General features: G+C 43.7%; 1 protein-coding gene across 2 annotated transcripts in view; it reads right to left on the reverse strand.

The window, feature by feature from the left end:
• Positions 1-17,095, reverse strand: part of map2k4a (mitogen-activated protein kinase kinase 4a) — a 259,462-nt gene that overhangs the window by 94,653 nt on the left and 147,714 nt on the right. The window lies entirely within an intron of this gene.

Consider the following 17,095-nt stretch of genomic DNA (forward strand, 5'->3'; position numbering starts at 1 on the left):
TTGCCAATTCTTATACTCAATGCCCCGGCCAATGAAGGCAAGCATGCCGTATGCCTTCTTGACTACCTTCTCCACCTGTGTTGCCCCTTTCAGTGACCTGTGGACCTGTACTCCTAGATCTCTTTGACTTTCAATACTCTTGAGGGTTCTACCATTCACTGTATATTCCCTACCTGCATTAGACCTTCCAAAATGCATTACCTCACATTTGTCCGGATTAAACTCCATCTGCCATCTCTCCGCCCAAGTCTCCAAACAATCTAAATCCTGCTGTATCCTCTGACAGTCCTCATCGCTATCCGCAATTCCACCAACCTTTGTGTCATCTGCAAACTTACTAATCAGACCAGTTACATTTTCCACCAAATCATTTATATATACTATAAACAGCAAAGGTCCCAGCACTGATCCCTGTGGAACACCACTGGTCACAGCCCTCCAATTAGAAAAGCATCCTTCCATTGCTACTCTCTGCCTTCTATGACCTAGCCAGTTCTGTATCCACCTTGCCAGCTCACCCCTGATCCCGTGTGACTTCACCTTTTGTACTAGTCTACTATGAGGGACCTTGTCAAAGGCCTTACTGAAGTTCATATAGACAACATCCACTGCCCTACCTGCATCAATCATCTTAGTGACCTCCTCAAAAAACTCTATCAAGTTAGTGAGACACGACCTCCCCTTCACAAAACCATGCTGCCTCTCACTAATACGTCCATTTGCTTCCAAATGGGAGTAGATCCTGTCTCGAAGAATTCTCTCCAGTAATTTCCCTACCACTGAAGTAAGGCTCACCGGCCTGTAGTTCCCTGGATTATCCTTGCGACCCTTCTTAAACAGAGCAACAACATTGGCTATTCTCCAGTCCTCCGGGACATCCCCTGAAGACAGTGAGGATCCAAAGATTTCTGTCAAGGCCTCAGCAATTTCTTCTCCAGCCTCCTTCAGTATTCTGGGGTAGATCCCATCCGGCCTTGGGGATTTATCTACCGTAATATTTTTTAAGACACCCAACACCTCGTCTTTTTGGATCTCAATGTGACCCAGACTATCTACACACCCTTCTCCAGACTCAACATCTACCAATTTCTTCTCTTTGGTGAATACTGATGCAAAGTATTCATTTAGTACCTCGCCCATTTCCTCTGGCTCCACACATAGATTCCCTTGCCTATCCTTCAGTGGGCCAACCCTTTCCCTGGCTACCCTCTTGCTTTTTATGTACGTGTAAAAAGCCTTGGGATTTTCCTTAACCCTATTTGCCAATGAATTTTCGTGACCCCTTCTAGCCCTCCTGACTCCTTGCTTAAGTTCCTTCCTACTTTCCTTATATTCTACACAGGCTTCGTCTGTTCCCAGCCCTTTAGCCCTGACAAATGCCTCCTTTTTCTTTTTGACGAGGCCTACAATATCTCTCGTTATCCAAGGTTCCCGAAAATTGCCATATTTATCCTTCTTCCTCACAGGAACATGCCGGTCCTGAATTCCTTTCAACTGACACTTGAAAGCCTTCCACATGTCAGATGTTGATTTGCCCTCAAACATCCGCCCCCAATCTATGTTCTTAGTTCCCGCCTAATATTGTTATAATTAGCCTTCCCCCAATTTAGCACATTCATCCTAGGACCACTCTTATCCTTGTCCACCAGCACTTTAAAACTTACTGAATTGTGGTCACTGTTCCCGAAATGCTCCCCTGATGAAACATCTACCACCTGGCCGGGCTCATTCCCCAATACCAGGTCCAGTACCGCCCCTTCCCTAGTTGGACTGTCCACATATTGTTTTAAGAAGCCCTCCTGGATGCTCCTTACAAACTCCGCCCCGTCTAAGCCCCTGGCATTAAGTGAGTCCCAGTCAATATTGGGGAAGTTGAAGTCTCCCATCACCACAACCCTGTTGTTTTTACTCTTTTCCAAAATCTGTCTACCTATCTGCTCCTCTATCTCCCGCTGGCAGTTGGGAGGCCTGTAGTAAACCCCCAACATTGTGACTGCACCCTTCTTATTCCTGATCTCTACCCATATAGCCTCACTGCCCTCTGAGGTGTCCTCCCGCAGTACAGCTGTGATAGTCTCCCTAACCAGTAGCGCAACTCCGCCACCCCTTTTACATCCCCCTCTATCCCGCCTGAAACATCCAAATCCTGGAACGTTTAGCTGCCAATCCTGCCCTTCGCTCAACCAGGTCTCTGTAATGGCAACAACATCATAGTTCCAAGTACTAATCCAAGCTCTAAGTTCATCTGCCTTACCCGTAATACGTCTTGCATTAAAACATATGCACTTCAGGCCACCAGACCCGCTGTGTTCAGCAACTTCTCCCTGTCTGATCTGCCTCAGAGCCCCACTGCCCCTATTCCCTAGTTCTCCCTCAATGCTCTCACCTTCTGACCTATTGCTCCCGTGCCCACCCCCCTGCCATACTATTTTAAACCCTCCCGTGTGACACTAGCAAACCTCGCGGCCAGGATATTTATGCCTCTCCAGTTTAGATGCAACCCGTCCTTCTTATATAGGTCACACCTGCCCCGGAAGAGCTCCCAGTGGTCCAGATAACAGAAACCCTCTCTTCTACACCAGCTGTTTAGCCACGTGTTTAGCTGCTCTATCTTCCTATTTCTAGCCTCACTGGCACGTGGCACAGGGAGTAATCCCGAGATTACAACCCTAGAGGTCCTGTCTTTTAACTTTCTGCCTAGCTCCCTGAACTCCTGCTGCAGGACCTCATGCCCCTTCCTGCCTATGTCGTTAGTACCAATATGTACAACGACCTCTGCCTGTTTGCCCTCCCCCTTCAGGATGCCCTCTACCCGTTCGGAGACACTGGTAGAGGGCACCCGTGGCTGAAACAAGATGATTAACAAATTTTAACTTGCCACTTTGAAACTCTGGATTGCTAGGCATCACACCAGTTTTAGATATTTATCCAATATCTATCACAATATCTCATCAGCATTCACAAAAAAAAAATCACCATCCGAATCAGTTTGTGCTACATTGCCAGCTAAAGTAAACAGATCACTATGAAACAGATTTAAATATTAATGCATAGATGCATCAACCCACTCAGTAATAAATCTCATTTAACAATTAGGAAAGCGTAGGAATATACTTTTGACTCAAGTATAGAAAGGTAATTATCGAGAAGGAGCGCACTGGGAGAAATTGTGCGCAGTGTTTTTTTTTCTCTTGAAATGAACAATAATTGCTTCAGCAAAATTCATAAATAACAATGCACGAAATGGTTACAATTTTAGAAATCATATCCCTTTTAAACTACATAACAGAAGACTAGTACCATCATTGCTAATATTTTATATGTTATACAAAAAGAAAAAAGCATTTTGATGAAGCACAAATCATAATAATAAAATTAATTAATGCTGAATGGGTGCACATCCCCTATGGAATCTCAAATAGAATTCCGAACTTATTGCTTTAAAAATCCAATTTCGGTAAGCACTCACCAAAATGGAAGATCTTACAGGAGTTTATAGAATCTACTATTTTCTCATAACTAAAATCATGAGTTTGATGCCACTTAAACAACTGAATAAATTCAAAATGATTGCAAAAGGCAGCTCCAACTTGTAAACGGCAACCCCACACACATCTTCTATCTAACCAAACTCTAATGAGAAATTACTCTGCACAGAATTACTTAGATTCGAATCACCACAAGCTATTTTAAGTAAATGCAATGGCAATCATTTGATATTAGGCAAAACAAATCAGTGCACTCACTACCTGTAAGCTTGCATGCATACAATTACTGATTTTTAAACCTTCAAAATTACATCTTCAAAAATATTATCTCGAATATTTCTGACTTTGATCCAGTTCCCCAATAATAAATTTGAGCGTCTAAGCTCTGCAATTAATTAGTTTTTACTGAGGAAAATTCCTACAACATCCAGCTATAATTGGGGTTGATAGCCTTTTCCCACATATGCTGTTAGAAAGACTTTCAATCAAATACAATATTTCAGATGAAAAGGATAACGTACACCTATTTCCAACAGGCATAACAATTATATAAATGTCCTTTCATGAACTGAAGCAAAACTTTCTTTCTGCAACTCTATACTGAAAAACCAAGACACATAAACTGTCAGACCATGTGTGCTGTGTCAACAACAAAGACCCCAAGGCATTTATCAATGCTACTAATGCTACTGGAGCCTCATCATGCACAGGAAAGATTTTGATGCAGCTGTCAAAACTTAAACATATACAGCGGATCTTTCACACCTCCCAAAATAACTACAGCTCTCGTATTCCCGTGCAACACTGCTACTGTTTGTTGCATCAGCGTGCAATGTCTGTAAACCTATTCATGTAGGCAAGAAAAAAGTCTACATAACAGCATCCAGTGTCTGTCAAAGGATGGTGGCTATCATATAGGTTGAGGAAGGAACGTGCACCAATGTACAAACCTTTTTTATACAAAGCTATTTTGGTCAGATTTGAATTGAGCTCTGTATTTATTAATAATTCACAGAAACATTTCTTACAGCCTAAAGATTTCTCACTGCAACACTGTGCTACTGCATACCAGAATTTTATGAAGTATCTCAATTGTTACTGTTTTTTTAAAAGTTATTTCATTCATTAGCATCCTGTGGCAAAGATAATTTACATTGCATTTCACTGATACAAACACAAACAAAACAAGGACGTCGTCATATTGCTAATATTTGGACTTGGGTACTTTTAATCGCTTTCATGGCCCAGATTCCAAACATCTGTCAACACAAATATGTTGCTGCCCAATTGCTCATTGGTTTTGCCACCATTAAAGTTTACTACACTTTTTCCCCGTACATCACCTTGCCAGTTGGGAGGCATGGGGATTTTCTTTGATGCAATATCATGCAATGTTAGTTCTGCCAAGTTTTACTACTTGAAATTTGAACGAGCTGAAGTTGGGATCCAAACATCAATCTAAAATTCAACTGATGAAACTACTTTTCACTCCAAGACTGCCAGTTGGTGGGTCAGAGATGGGAAAGAGACACATTTTAGTAGCCAAAAGTCCCTTCCAGCTATGGAACTCACATGACATTGTTGGTTTAGGTGAAAAGTGGAGCTACCAAGGAATAAAATAACTTTTAAAATGTGATGACATGAAAAAGATTTAAAAAGCTCAAGGAAATCTGCTTTTTGAGGAACTTATGTTCGAACAACACCTATAAATTGAGACTTCGCTTCAAAACCAACTCATACTGCTTGAAGGAAAGTTATCGTATTTTGCTTCAGGAGTCCTATTTTCTGAATCTAAATAGAAGTAAATAAATTTACAGCTTTAATGTATCCTTAATTTGCCACCTACAAAAGGTCAGATAGTCAGGAGCAGGAATCTGAAGCTCAAATAATGCTACACTTTTCTGTTTAGACTCATGGAACAAAGCACAGTAGAAGAAATTTCACGAATACACTGGAAAGGACATTATGTGACACTGGCATTGTGCAACAAAAGTAATGGTCATAACCACAGTACTGATATCCCTGACATCAGCAAATGAGCAGGGATGTGTTTGTTTTTTGAGAAAAGGTCTGATTTTAATATGTCACAACATGGTTTAGGAAGGATAAAGTAGGAGTCATGTCCACCTTTGTTTGAAACGGAATGAAAGTAGTAGAGCAAGGTAATACTGGAAATGGTGATTCTACATTCAAGTGGAGTTTATCGGAAATACCAAGTACTTTGATGTGTCAGTGTTACAGACACTAAAAAACAGAGAGAAATGGATCGTTACCTGTGCCATCTGGTCACCAAGATTGCCAGTAAAAAAGATTGGGGGGTTCAATTAGCTACTTATAAGGTGAGAAAACAGCAGATAGACAATGAAATAGTTGAGAATCCTTGAAATACTGACTGATACAATCAATGATTACTCCTCAATTTAAAAAAAAAAATCAGCATCAGATGGGATCACTTAGATTCATTTTCAAAAATTGCTTACATCAGATAGGCACCACTGGCTGGACCAGCATTTATTGCCCATCCCTAATTGCCTCAGCCCATGGACTGAGTGGCTTGCTAGGTCCATTTATGAGTTGACCACATTGCTGTGGGTCTGGAGTCCCATACAGGCCAAACCAGTTAAGGAAGACAGATTTCCTTCCCACATTAGTGAACCAGATGAGCTTTTACGATAATCGGCAATGCTTTCATGGTCATTGCTAGATTTTTAATTCCAGATTTTTATTGGCGGGATTGAAACCCAGGTCACCAGAACATTGCGCTGGGTCTCTGAATTACTAGTCTAGTGACAATACCACTATGCCACTGCATTTCTTCCAGTACATATCCTGTGAGAAGCGTAGAACAATGAGAATGTATGATCAGCATCATAATATTCTTTTTCGTATAAAATAAATCTAATAAACTTAGAATTTTTTAGAAAATATTTTATTAAGGCGTATATAATTTTAACAATTTTCAAGAGGGAAAAACAACAAAATGAATAACACCCACTCAACCAACAACCAAACCCAGCCAACATGGCTTACACACAGTTCCCCAATCCCCCTCAACCAGCCCTCCATCCCTCCCCTTTCCCTTTATCTCCCCCCTTCCTTTCTATCTGCTGCCAGCTTAATTTTCCCCAAAGAAGTCAATAAACGGCTGCCACCTCCGGGCGAACCAGAGCATTAATCCCCTCAGGGCGAACTTGATCTTCTCAAGCCTGAGAAACCCGACCATGTCACTGATCTGATTTTGTGGGTTTCGAGTCCCTTCACGCCAATATTTTTCTGTCTCCGGGTCTCTGGGCTCGGAACCACCTGTGCCTTCAATATCGTGGACATGACAGTGGCAAATCGTTACCAAAATCCCCAAAGCTTCGGACATGCGCAAAGCATGTGGACATGTGGCCCTCCCGCACACCACCCACACCTATCCTCCACCCCTTCAAAGAACCTGCTCATATGGGCCACAGTCATATGCGGCCTGTGGACCACTTGAATTGTATCAAGCTGAGCATGGCACACGACGAGGACACATTGACTCTACTCGGGGTATCCTTCCATAACCCCGCCTCTAATCCCTGCCCAAATTCTTCTTCAAACTTTCGCTTCACCTCCCCTGTCGGGGCCCCCTCCTACTCCATCAGCTCCTAATTAATTTCAGAGACCTTCCCCTCCCCCGTTTTCAACACTACCTTGTCCTGTATCCCCTGGGGCGGTAGATGAGGAAAGGTCGAAACCTGCCTCTGCGCAGTCCTTCGCCTGAGGTATCGGAACACATTTCCACCGGGCAGCTCAAACCTCTGCTCCAAATCCTCCAAGCACGGAAACCTGCCGTCAATAAACAGGTCCCCAGACCGCTCGATCCCAGCTCGCTGCCACCTCAGAAACCCACCATGCAGCCCCCCTGGCAGAAACCGGTGGTTGCCACACAAATAGGTGTCCATACCGTTGCCCCCTCCACCCCCAAGTGGTCCCGCCACTGTCTCCACACCCTCAAGGCAGCCACTACTACTGGGCTTGTGGAGTACCAAGCCGGTGAGAACGGCAGATGTGCCGTTACCAATACCCCCAAACTTGTGCCCCTACATGAGGCCGCCTCCACCTGCTCCCACACCGACCATTCCCCTGCCACCCACTTCCGAACCATTACTATGTTCGCTGCCCAGTAGTAGTTTCTGAAATTCGGTAGAGCCAGCCCCCCCCTACCCTCGATCCTGCTCCAGCAGCGCCTTCTTTACCCGTGAGGTTTTACCCACCCACACAAATGCAGAGATCACCGCACTCACCCTCTTAAAGAAAGCCTTGGGGATAAAAATAGGCAGGCACTGAAATACAAACAAAAACCTCGGGAGAACCGTCATCTTTACCGTCTGCACCCTCCTCGCCAATGACAATGGGAGGGAATCCCACCTTCTAAACTCCCCCTTCAGCTGCTCCACCAACCGAGCCAGATTTAGCTTGTGTAGCTGTTCCCACGCCCGCGCCTCCTGGATACCCAAATACTGTAAGCTCCCTCTCACCTCCTTGAGCAGCATCCCCCCAATCTTCGCTCTTATCCCCTCATCTAAATGGCAAAGACCTCACTCTTGCCCATATTCAATTTGTATCCCGAAAACCGGCCAAATTCCCCAAGAATTCTCATAATCCCTCCAATCTCCCCCAGCGGGTCAGAAATATACAAAATTAGGTTGTCTGCATATAGAGAGACCCTATGCTCCAGCCCCCCCGTAGTATCCTAAATGTAGAATTTTTAATCATACTAATGCACAACATTCATTTGCAGAAGTTAATTATGGGGGAGGATGTGCAAGGCTGAAGATGAATCTCAAGGCACCTAGTACTCTTTCACTGGCCCCAAAGGCAACCTTTTGTTTTAAAACGTATGACTGCTTTGATGTAGCTGAAAGAGGAAAAGTGACCTGCAAATACTGCTGTAAAGACAACTAATGGATTATCCAATATATCCTTATATCGAACACAAGCCTTACCTGAAACTAAATTATTGCTGCGCTAGGTTCATTTCAGGACCATATATGTTCTTCTCATGTGCAAGAGTAATAAATATATATCAACTTATTTTAAAAGTTGTTCCCTACAAGTCATCTGTTCGATTCCCAAATTTATTTATCTGGAATATGTTTGCAAACTGAGCACACAAGGTATCAAAAATCATTGCAAGAGTCCTTCCTGTTTATTTCCTTTTGTTCCCATTTATTATATTTTTTTTGTTCCATGGACCCGTAATCGGAATGTGCCTTTAAGCAGAAGACTCGAGCTGAAGTAGCCTGCTTGTCAGGACATTGTGTTCACAGGTTTTATGTTTGGAGAGGAGAGGTCAAACTCTTCAGTGCGGGGTGAATCTTAGGAACCAGTTTTGGAGGAAGTCGGTTTGATTGGCTTTATTGTTTTCAAACTAGTGAGTGTCTGGCACATCATTGTGAAACTTGAAAAGATCGTGAATCTACAGAGAAAACCATCTGAAGCCTCTGGACCATGAAAGTTTTTGTCCCTCACTCTGCTGCCGTTGGTTGCCTGCTCTGAGTCTGCAGTGAATATCATTACAAGCCGAGAGAAAATAAACTACCCAACTGAAGGTCTAACCTTGAGAAAGAAACTAACTGGAAAATACCCATGTGGGGGTAGTTATTGGGGGGGGGGGGGGGGGGGGGGGAAGAGAAAGAGATTAGGTATCAGCTGCTGGATAGCCAGTTGTATTTTAATAATAATTATTGCTTATTGTCACAAATATTTGTCTATTTCATTATAATTACTGTTAATAATAAGTGTTTAAATTTTGCAAACCTGGAGCCTGTGGTCAATTAAACACAACCAAATTTCACCTGAATTGTGACTGTGGGTCAAGTGAGGCTGGAATTGACCACACATGAGCCAAATGTGTCGAACACCAAACCTTCAAATAATAATTACACATGACTTAATGACATCATGTTTAAAATACCGGCTATGAAGGCATGGGACTTAATCTACCAAATAGCATGAAAAGTGGGGTGCGGGTGGATGGAAAGAGGGAGAGAAATAGCATTTTTTTTTAAAAAGAAAATATTTTATTGAAGCATTTGTAATTTTCACAGTTTTAACACTTCTTAAACAATCGAGCGGGCCGGCACACGCAAAAGACATAAAAATAACATCCCCTACTACCCCCGCCTTATTTCCTAATTACCTGTATACAAAGTTTCCTTGTCTTATATTACCATGCCACCCCCCCCCCCCACTTTTCTTCCCCCCCCCCCCTTTTCTCCCCCCTTGCTGCTGACGTTCAATTTTCCTTGAAGAAGTCGATGTACGGCTCCCACCTCCGGGCGAACCCCTGAATTGAGCCTCTCAAGGCGAACTCTTAATCTTTTCCAGCCTGATAAACCCTGCCATGTCGCTGACCAACACTTCTGACTTTGGAGGCTCCGAGTCCCTCCATCCTAGCAAATTCCATCTCCGGGAGGCCACCAGGGAGGAGAAGACCAGAACATCGTCCTCCCTCCCCAACCCCCTGGGCCCCCGGATCTTCCGATACCCCAAATATTGCCAATTCTGGACTCGGAGTCACCCTCCCATCCAGGACCTCTGACATGACGTCCGCAAATCCCTGCCAGAATCCCCTCAACTTTGGACAGGCCGAAAACATATGTACATGATTCGCCGGGCTTCCCCCACAGCATCTGCACCTATCCTCCACTTCCTCAAAAAACCTACTCATCCGGGCCAGAGTCATATGAGCCCTATGGACCACCTTGAACTGGATCAGACTAAGCCTGGCACACGACGAGGATAAATTGACTCTCCTCAAGGCCTTTTCCCATAGTCCGACTTCCAACACCCCTCACAACTCTTCCTCCCACTTACTCTTCACGTTTCCTATTGGGACCCCTTGCCATTCCATCAATTCCTTGTATATCTCCGAGACCCTTCCCTCCTGTTAGAATCTGCACCTCCCCAACCTCTGTTTTTGACATTATCTTATCCTTTAGTCCCCTCAGGGGGAGGCGAGTAAAGCTTGGAACCGGGCTCTGGAGAAAATCCCATACCTGTAGGTACCGAAACCCATTCCCACTCGGCAACTCAAACTCCTCCTCTAGCTCCTCCAAGCTCGGGAAACCCTCCTCAATGAAGACATCCCCAAATTTCTCAATCCCTGCCCGCTGCCACCTCCTGAAGCCCCCATCCACCCCCTCCGGAACAAACCGGTGATTGTCACAGATCGGTGACCACACTGACGCCACCCTCCAATCCCATGTGCTGTCTCCATTGCTCCCATACCCTCAGGGCTGCCACCACCACTGGGCTTGTGGAATACCGAGCCGGCGAGAACGGCAGGGGCGCCGTTATTAATGTCTCCAAACTCGTACCCTTACAGGATGCTGCCTCTACTCGCTCCCAAATCAACCCATCCCCCACTACCCACTTCCTGACCATCGATATGTTGGCTGCCCAGTAATAATTAATAGAACTCGGGAGGGCCAAGCACCCCTCCCCGCCACCCCATTCCAAGCGTGCCTTCTTCACCCTCGGGAGTTTTACCAGCCCACACGAAACCAGAGATTACCGCATTCATTTTCCTAAAAAAGGCCTTCGGGACAAAAATCGAGAGACATTGAAAAAAGAACAGCAGCCTCGGGTGGACTGTCATCTTCACCGTCTGAACCCTCCCCGCTAGTGCCAGCGGGAGCATGTCCCACCTGCAGAAATCCCTTTTCATCTGATCGACCGCTTTACCCAAATTTGAGAAATAGCATTTTTAAGCAATTTATATTTATACAGAGCTTTCAACATAACATATCCCAAGGTGCTTGACAGGAGCTGTACTGAATAAAATATGATACCAAGATACAAGAAAATGTTAGATCAGATGTCTAAAAACTTGAAAAAGAGGTGTTTTTTAAGTATTGTCCAAAGGAGGAAAGAAAGGTGGCCAGGTGAAAAGATGTAGGAAGGGAAATCCAGAACTTAGGACCAAGACAACTAAAGCCATGGCCATATCACTGATGGAACAATTAAAGTCGAGCATCTCAAGAGGCCAGAATTAAAGGATCATAGATATTGCAGAGGGTTGTGGGCTGGAGGAGAGTCCCCTGATAGGGAAGTGTGAGGCCATGGAGGTTTTGAAAACAAGGTTGAGAATTTTAAAATCAAAATGCTGCTTCACCAGGAGCCAATGTAGGTCAGTGAGGACAGGGCATGATGGGTAAACAGGACTTGGTGTGAGACCATAGAATCATAGAGGTTAAGGCACAGTTAAGACACAGGCGGCAGTTCTGCGTGAGCTCATGCTTACCGAGGGTACTGGGAGACCAACCAGGTGCGCATTAGAATAGACTAGTCTAGATGTAACAAAGGCATGAATAAGATTTTTAGCAGCACATATTCTGAAACAGAGACAAAGTCAAGTGAGTTGGAAATTGGTGATCTAAGTGATGGCAGAAATGTACAGTTGGGAGCTTAGCTTGGGGTCAAATATAGCACCAACCTTGCAAACAGACTACTTTAGTCACAGACTTTGGCCAGAAAGGAGGATGGAGTCAGTAGCCATGGAATAAAGTCTGTATTGGGAACCAAAAACAATGGCTTCAGTCTTCCCAATGTTTAGTCGCAGGAAATATCTGCTCATCCAGTGCTAGATGTCGGTTAAACAGACTTATAATTCAGCAACTGTGCAGTATCTGTGAGAGGTGGTGGCGAGATAGAGCTAGTGCCCTCAGTGAATATGACAGAATTAACAATGATTTCTGATCATGTCACCAAAGGATAGAAGTAGGTGAGAAACAGGAGGGGTCCAAGAAAATATCTTTGGGGGACACCAGAGGTAATAGTGCAGGACAGAAAGAGAGGCCATTGCAATTGGTACTCAGGAGATGATTATATAGATAAAAATGGAACACAAGATCAGTCTGACTCAGCTATGAAGAGGCGATGGAGGAGGATGGTGTGGTCGATTGTGTCCAAAGCTGAAGACTGGTCGAGAAAGACAAGGTGGGAAAGTTTACCTTCATCACAGTCGATGCAATCTGTGACTGTGATGAGAGCTTTTCGGCAGGGGCGGAAACCTGCCCGAAGGGATTTAAACATAAAGTTCCAGGAAAATGGGACTCAACTGAGAGGTGGCAACATGCTGAAGAAATTTGAAAGAGAGAGAGAGGTTGGAGATGGGTGCCAGTTTGTAAAAACAGTGGGGTCAAAGATTGTTTTTTTTAAGAGAGGCATGATTGTGGAGAATTTAAAGGAAAGAGGGACAAGACATGAAAATGAAAAAATGAAAAATCGTTTATTCTCACAAGTAGGCTTCAAATGAAGTTACTGTGAAAAGCCCCTAGTCGCCACATTCCGGCGCCTGTTCGGGGAGGCTGTTACGGGAATCGAACCATGCTGCTGGCCTGCCTTGGTCTGCTTTCAAAGCCAGCGATTTAGCCCTGTGCTAAACAGCCCCTTGAAGATGAAGAACCATTAACAACATTAGCTAAAGCGGGAATGAGAGGGTGGACAGCAATTTAGTGGGAATAGGTCAATGGAGTAGAAGGTGAGCTTGGAAAAGGCATGAGGAGAGAAAAGAGAAATAAAGAAATATGCAAGTTTGGGGTTTGGACAAGGAAAACATCAGGCCAAGTCCAAGTGGGATCGTCGAAAGGTTTCATGGATTATTTCCACTCGAGTGGTACCAACAAGTTTACTGCCAATCAGGGGTGGCAAGAGCCCTTTCTCTGGATTAGACACAAGACAAAAAACATTGAGAATATAAAATCTCAAATTTTATTTGAATAATCTTCAGCTCATTGTTTGTCTGAAAAATTGCCAATGGGAGGCAAGTTGAATTCTTCAACTGCTCGCACTTCCAAAATAGTGGGTGCGGTTGTGGGAACAGAAGAAAACAAGCTAGCTTCGGATTTAAATTTACGGGAGAAAAAGAAACAATAGTCAAATTTTAAAAAAAAATAAAGATAAAAGGAGAGAAACAACAGATAAAGAGACAAGAATAATTGTTACTCAGAATCCCTACAGTGCAGAAGGCCATTTAGCCCACCGAGTCTGCACCGACCATCCGAAGGAGCACTCTACCTAGGCCCGCTTCCCTGCCCTATCCCCGTAACTCTATCTAACTGTTGGAAACCAAGGGGAAATTTAGCATGGCCAAACCACATGACCTGCACATCTTTGGACGCTGGGAGGAAACCACAGAACCCGAAAGAAACTCACGCAGACATGAGGAGAATATGCAATCTCCACACAGACAGTCACCCTAGCCAGAATTGAACCCGCAATTATTCCCATAACCAAAGTTATTTCTGAAGTTCAATCTGAAAAATGCTACTGTACTTTAGTGGATGACCTCAATACAAACACATTTGCATGGGTTTATGACTGTACAACTCAACCTTGAATATATTCGATGACGCAGCCTCTGCCACCAGACCTTCTGAGAAAATAAGTTCCTCTTCTTCTCCATCTTAAATGGGAGACTCTTTATTTTTAAACTGTGTCGTCGTCCATTCACTCCCCCCTCCCCCCACTACATTGTCAGGAAGAGAAACATCTTTGCGTCTATCCTGTCAAGCTCCCTCAGAATCTTTTATTAATAATAATAATCTTTATTGTCACAAGTAGGCTTACATTAATACTGCAATGAAGTTACTATGAAAATCCCCTAGTCACCACTCCGGCGCCTGTTTGGGTACACAGAGAGAATTCAGAATGTCCAAATCACCTAACAATCACGTCTTTCGGGACTTGTGGGAGGAAACCGGAGCACCTGGAGGAAACCATCGCTGACACTGGGAGAATGTGCAAACTCTGTACAGACAGTGACCTAAGCCGGGAATCGAACCTGGAACCCTGGTGCTGTGAAGCAACAGTGCTAACCACTGTGCTACCGTGCCGTTCTTCATTTTTCAATAAGATCACCTCCCATTATTCTAAATTCCAACGAGTATGGGCCCAACCTGATCAATTTTTCCTCATCACACAAATCCTTCAGCCCAGAAACTAACCTAGTGAGTCCTTTCTGAACTGCTTCCAATGCAAGGAACTTCTTCTTTAATTGGGTTGAAAACTGTATACAGAACACAAATGGTAGTTATTTGATAATACAAAAAAGGTGCATTGAACAAACGGTTGGGGTATAATGTTACATATTGTACTGTCTGGCTTGCTGCACTTTATGGGATCGCAGGATCCATGTTTTCTCCTTAGCTCTACTGTGACAGGAATAAAGAACAGTTGAAATGTTAATCACCTCCTACAGTGTCTACTGTACTGATTGATCATGAAAGGCACTAGGACCAAAAACATAACATATGGCCAATGTTAGGGAAGGTACGTATGACTAATGTTAGTGTGGGTCCAAGAATTCAAAATTGGAGAAGGAACATTTTCAAATATAAAATTGCATGCCAACCTTAAAACTAAAACTTCAAATGGCATGAATTTTAAGAAAAGGAATCTTAAGGCCTCAACACTTCCTCAAGAGCATAGCATGTAAAATGTACTTTTAACTAGTCACTATTGTTATTACAGACGGCACTGAAGAGGACTGCTATATATCTCAAAAACTATCGGATGGATTTCAACAAAACTTCAGTTAGGGCAAATTGACTATTTTTAAAGAATGCTGTGGCTTGTTTTATCCAGAATGTTGAATATTTTAGTATATTGTGGAACTCTCAAAAACATGTGAGAAGAGTTTTCAGAGTAGGTTGCTGGATGTGGATTGGCCTGAAACACTACTCCTCATTGAGCTGAAAACTCTTTAACATTTGAAACACACAAAGCAAACCCAACACAATCCCCCTCAAACCACGCACCCCCGATACCCTCAATCAAACATCCCACTTTGCTGCCCCCTTAGCTCCCCCTTAGCAGTTGACAATAACCAGCTTCTGGAGATGTAGTACAAACAAACCCCATCTGTTGTAGAACCCCTCACTCTCCCTCCTCAAAGCAAATTTCACCTTTTCCAAATACAAATCTATTAGATCCCCCTGCCTCACCGAAGCACAGGGTGGCAAAACTGACCTCCACCCCAACAGGACCCACCTGCGAACGATCAACAAGGCTAAAACATCTGTGCCCCCCCCCCCACCAAATCTGCAACTCCAGTAAGTCTGACACCCCAAATATGGCCCCCAGGGGACAGGGCTGCAAATCCACGTGCAAGACCGCCGACATGGTGCTGAAGAACGACTTCCAAAATTTCTCCAACTTTGAGCAGGACCAGAACATATGTACAATGATTGGCCAGGGCCCGGCCACACCTTTCACAAGTATTCCCCACCCCCTCACTCAACCGGCCCATTCTCAACTTCAACAGGTGCACTCAATGTACTACCTTTAGCCGTTATCAGCCTCGCCCATGAGGTTGAGGCAGAACTGGAAACTCTTAATAAAAAGATTTGTTTTCCAGTTTTGTAGTTATAGAGCATCAACCAGCCAGGGTAAGGACTCTCAAGGAAGTGACATAATTGTAATAACATTGAGTTAAAACAGTATGGAGAAGGTCTGCACTCCCCCTCTTCATTTGCATTGACAATGTAGCAGTTCATTTGATCATAGCAAACAACTTTTATTTGCACAGCATCTTTAAAAGTAGCAACATTTCTGAAGGCATTTAAAAGGAGTGCAATTTGACAAAAGTCAGAGCCAAGCGAGCAGATATTATGGCAGATGGTTAAAATTTTGGTCAAAGAGGTAGAAGGGAGTGAGGGGCGAGGCCATGGAGATATTTGTGCACGAGGATGGGAATTTTAAAACAGAGACGCTGCTAATCTGGGAACCAATGTAGGCCAGCAAGCATAGGCAGATGGGTACAGGAAACTTGATATAGCTTAGGATATGGGTAACAGAACATTGGATGAGCTAAAGTTTATGGAGAATGGAAGGTTGGATACCTGCCAGGATGGAGGAGTCGGAACAGTTGAGTTAGGAGACAATAAAAGCGTGAAGGTTTCAGCACAAACTGGAGCAGGATAGAGACATGCTAGAGTGGAGCCGATCGATCTTTGTGATGGAGAAGGTAAGGGGTTAGAAATACTGAGATAGTTCATCTATTCTTGATAATGTTCAAGAGACATTGCTTTTCTTCATGAATGCAAATTAAAGTAGTGTGCTCCCTCACTTTAGCATCTTTATCTGAAGAGGCAGAACCTCCCTCAGCAGAGTCCTAGGTCAGTTTACATTATATGCCCTAATGCCCTGAAGTGCAATTGGAGCCCACAACTTCCTGATTCATGAGGCAAAAGTACACAAACTGAGCCAAGCTGATACTTTGAAAGTAATTCTTGTTTAAAGGTTCAGAAGCAAAATGGGGATATTATAGATTGAAGTTGAAGTCTATGCATACCACATGTCTAAACTACATCAAGGTGCAACTTCAATCTAATAGGACAGAACATTCAGTCAACTTTTCAATTACACCACAGCATTTAATCCTCAATTAATCTCCACAAATGGAGCATTTCTGAAAAGAGCGAAATAAATCCTAGTGAAAGGAGAAAGCCCACAATTAATCCCCAAGAGTTTAAAAAACTGATCTTGTATTCAGACCTTGTGGCAATGAACTGAACATGGCGGCAAAACAAATGAAACCGGTCAGTTAAGGATATCATGGTCCTACTGAG

The sequence above is a fragment of the Scyliorhinus torazame genome, chromosome 18 (assembly GCF_047496885.1).
Source record: "Scyliorhinus torazame isolate Kashiwa2021f chromosome 18, sScyTor2.1, whole genome shotgun sequence".
NCBI classification, from domain to species: domain Eukaryota; kingdom Metazoa; phylum Chordata; class Chondrichthyes; order Carcharhiniformes; family Scyliorhinidae; genus Scyliorhinus; species Scyliorhinus torazame.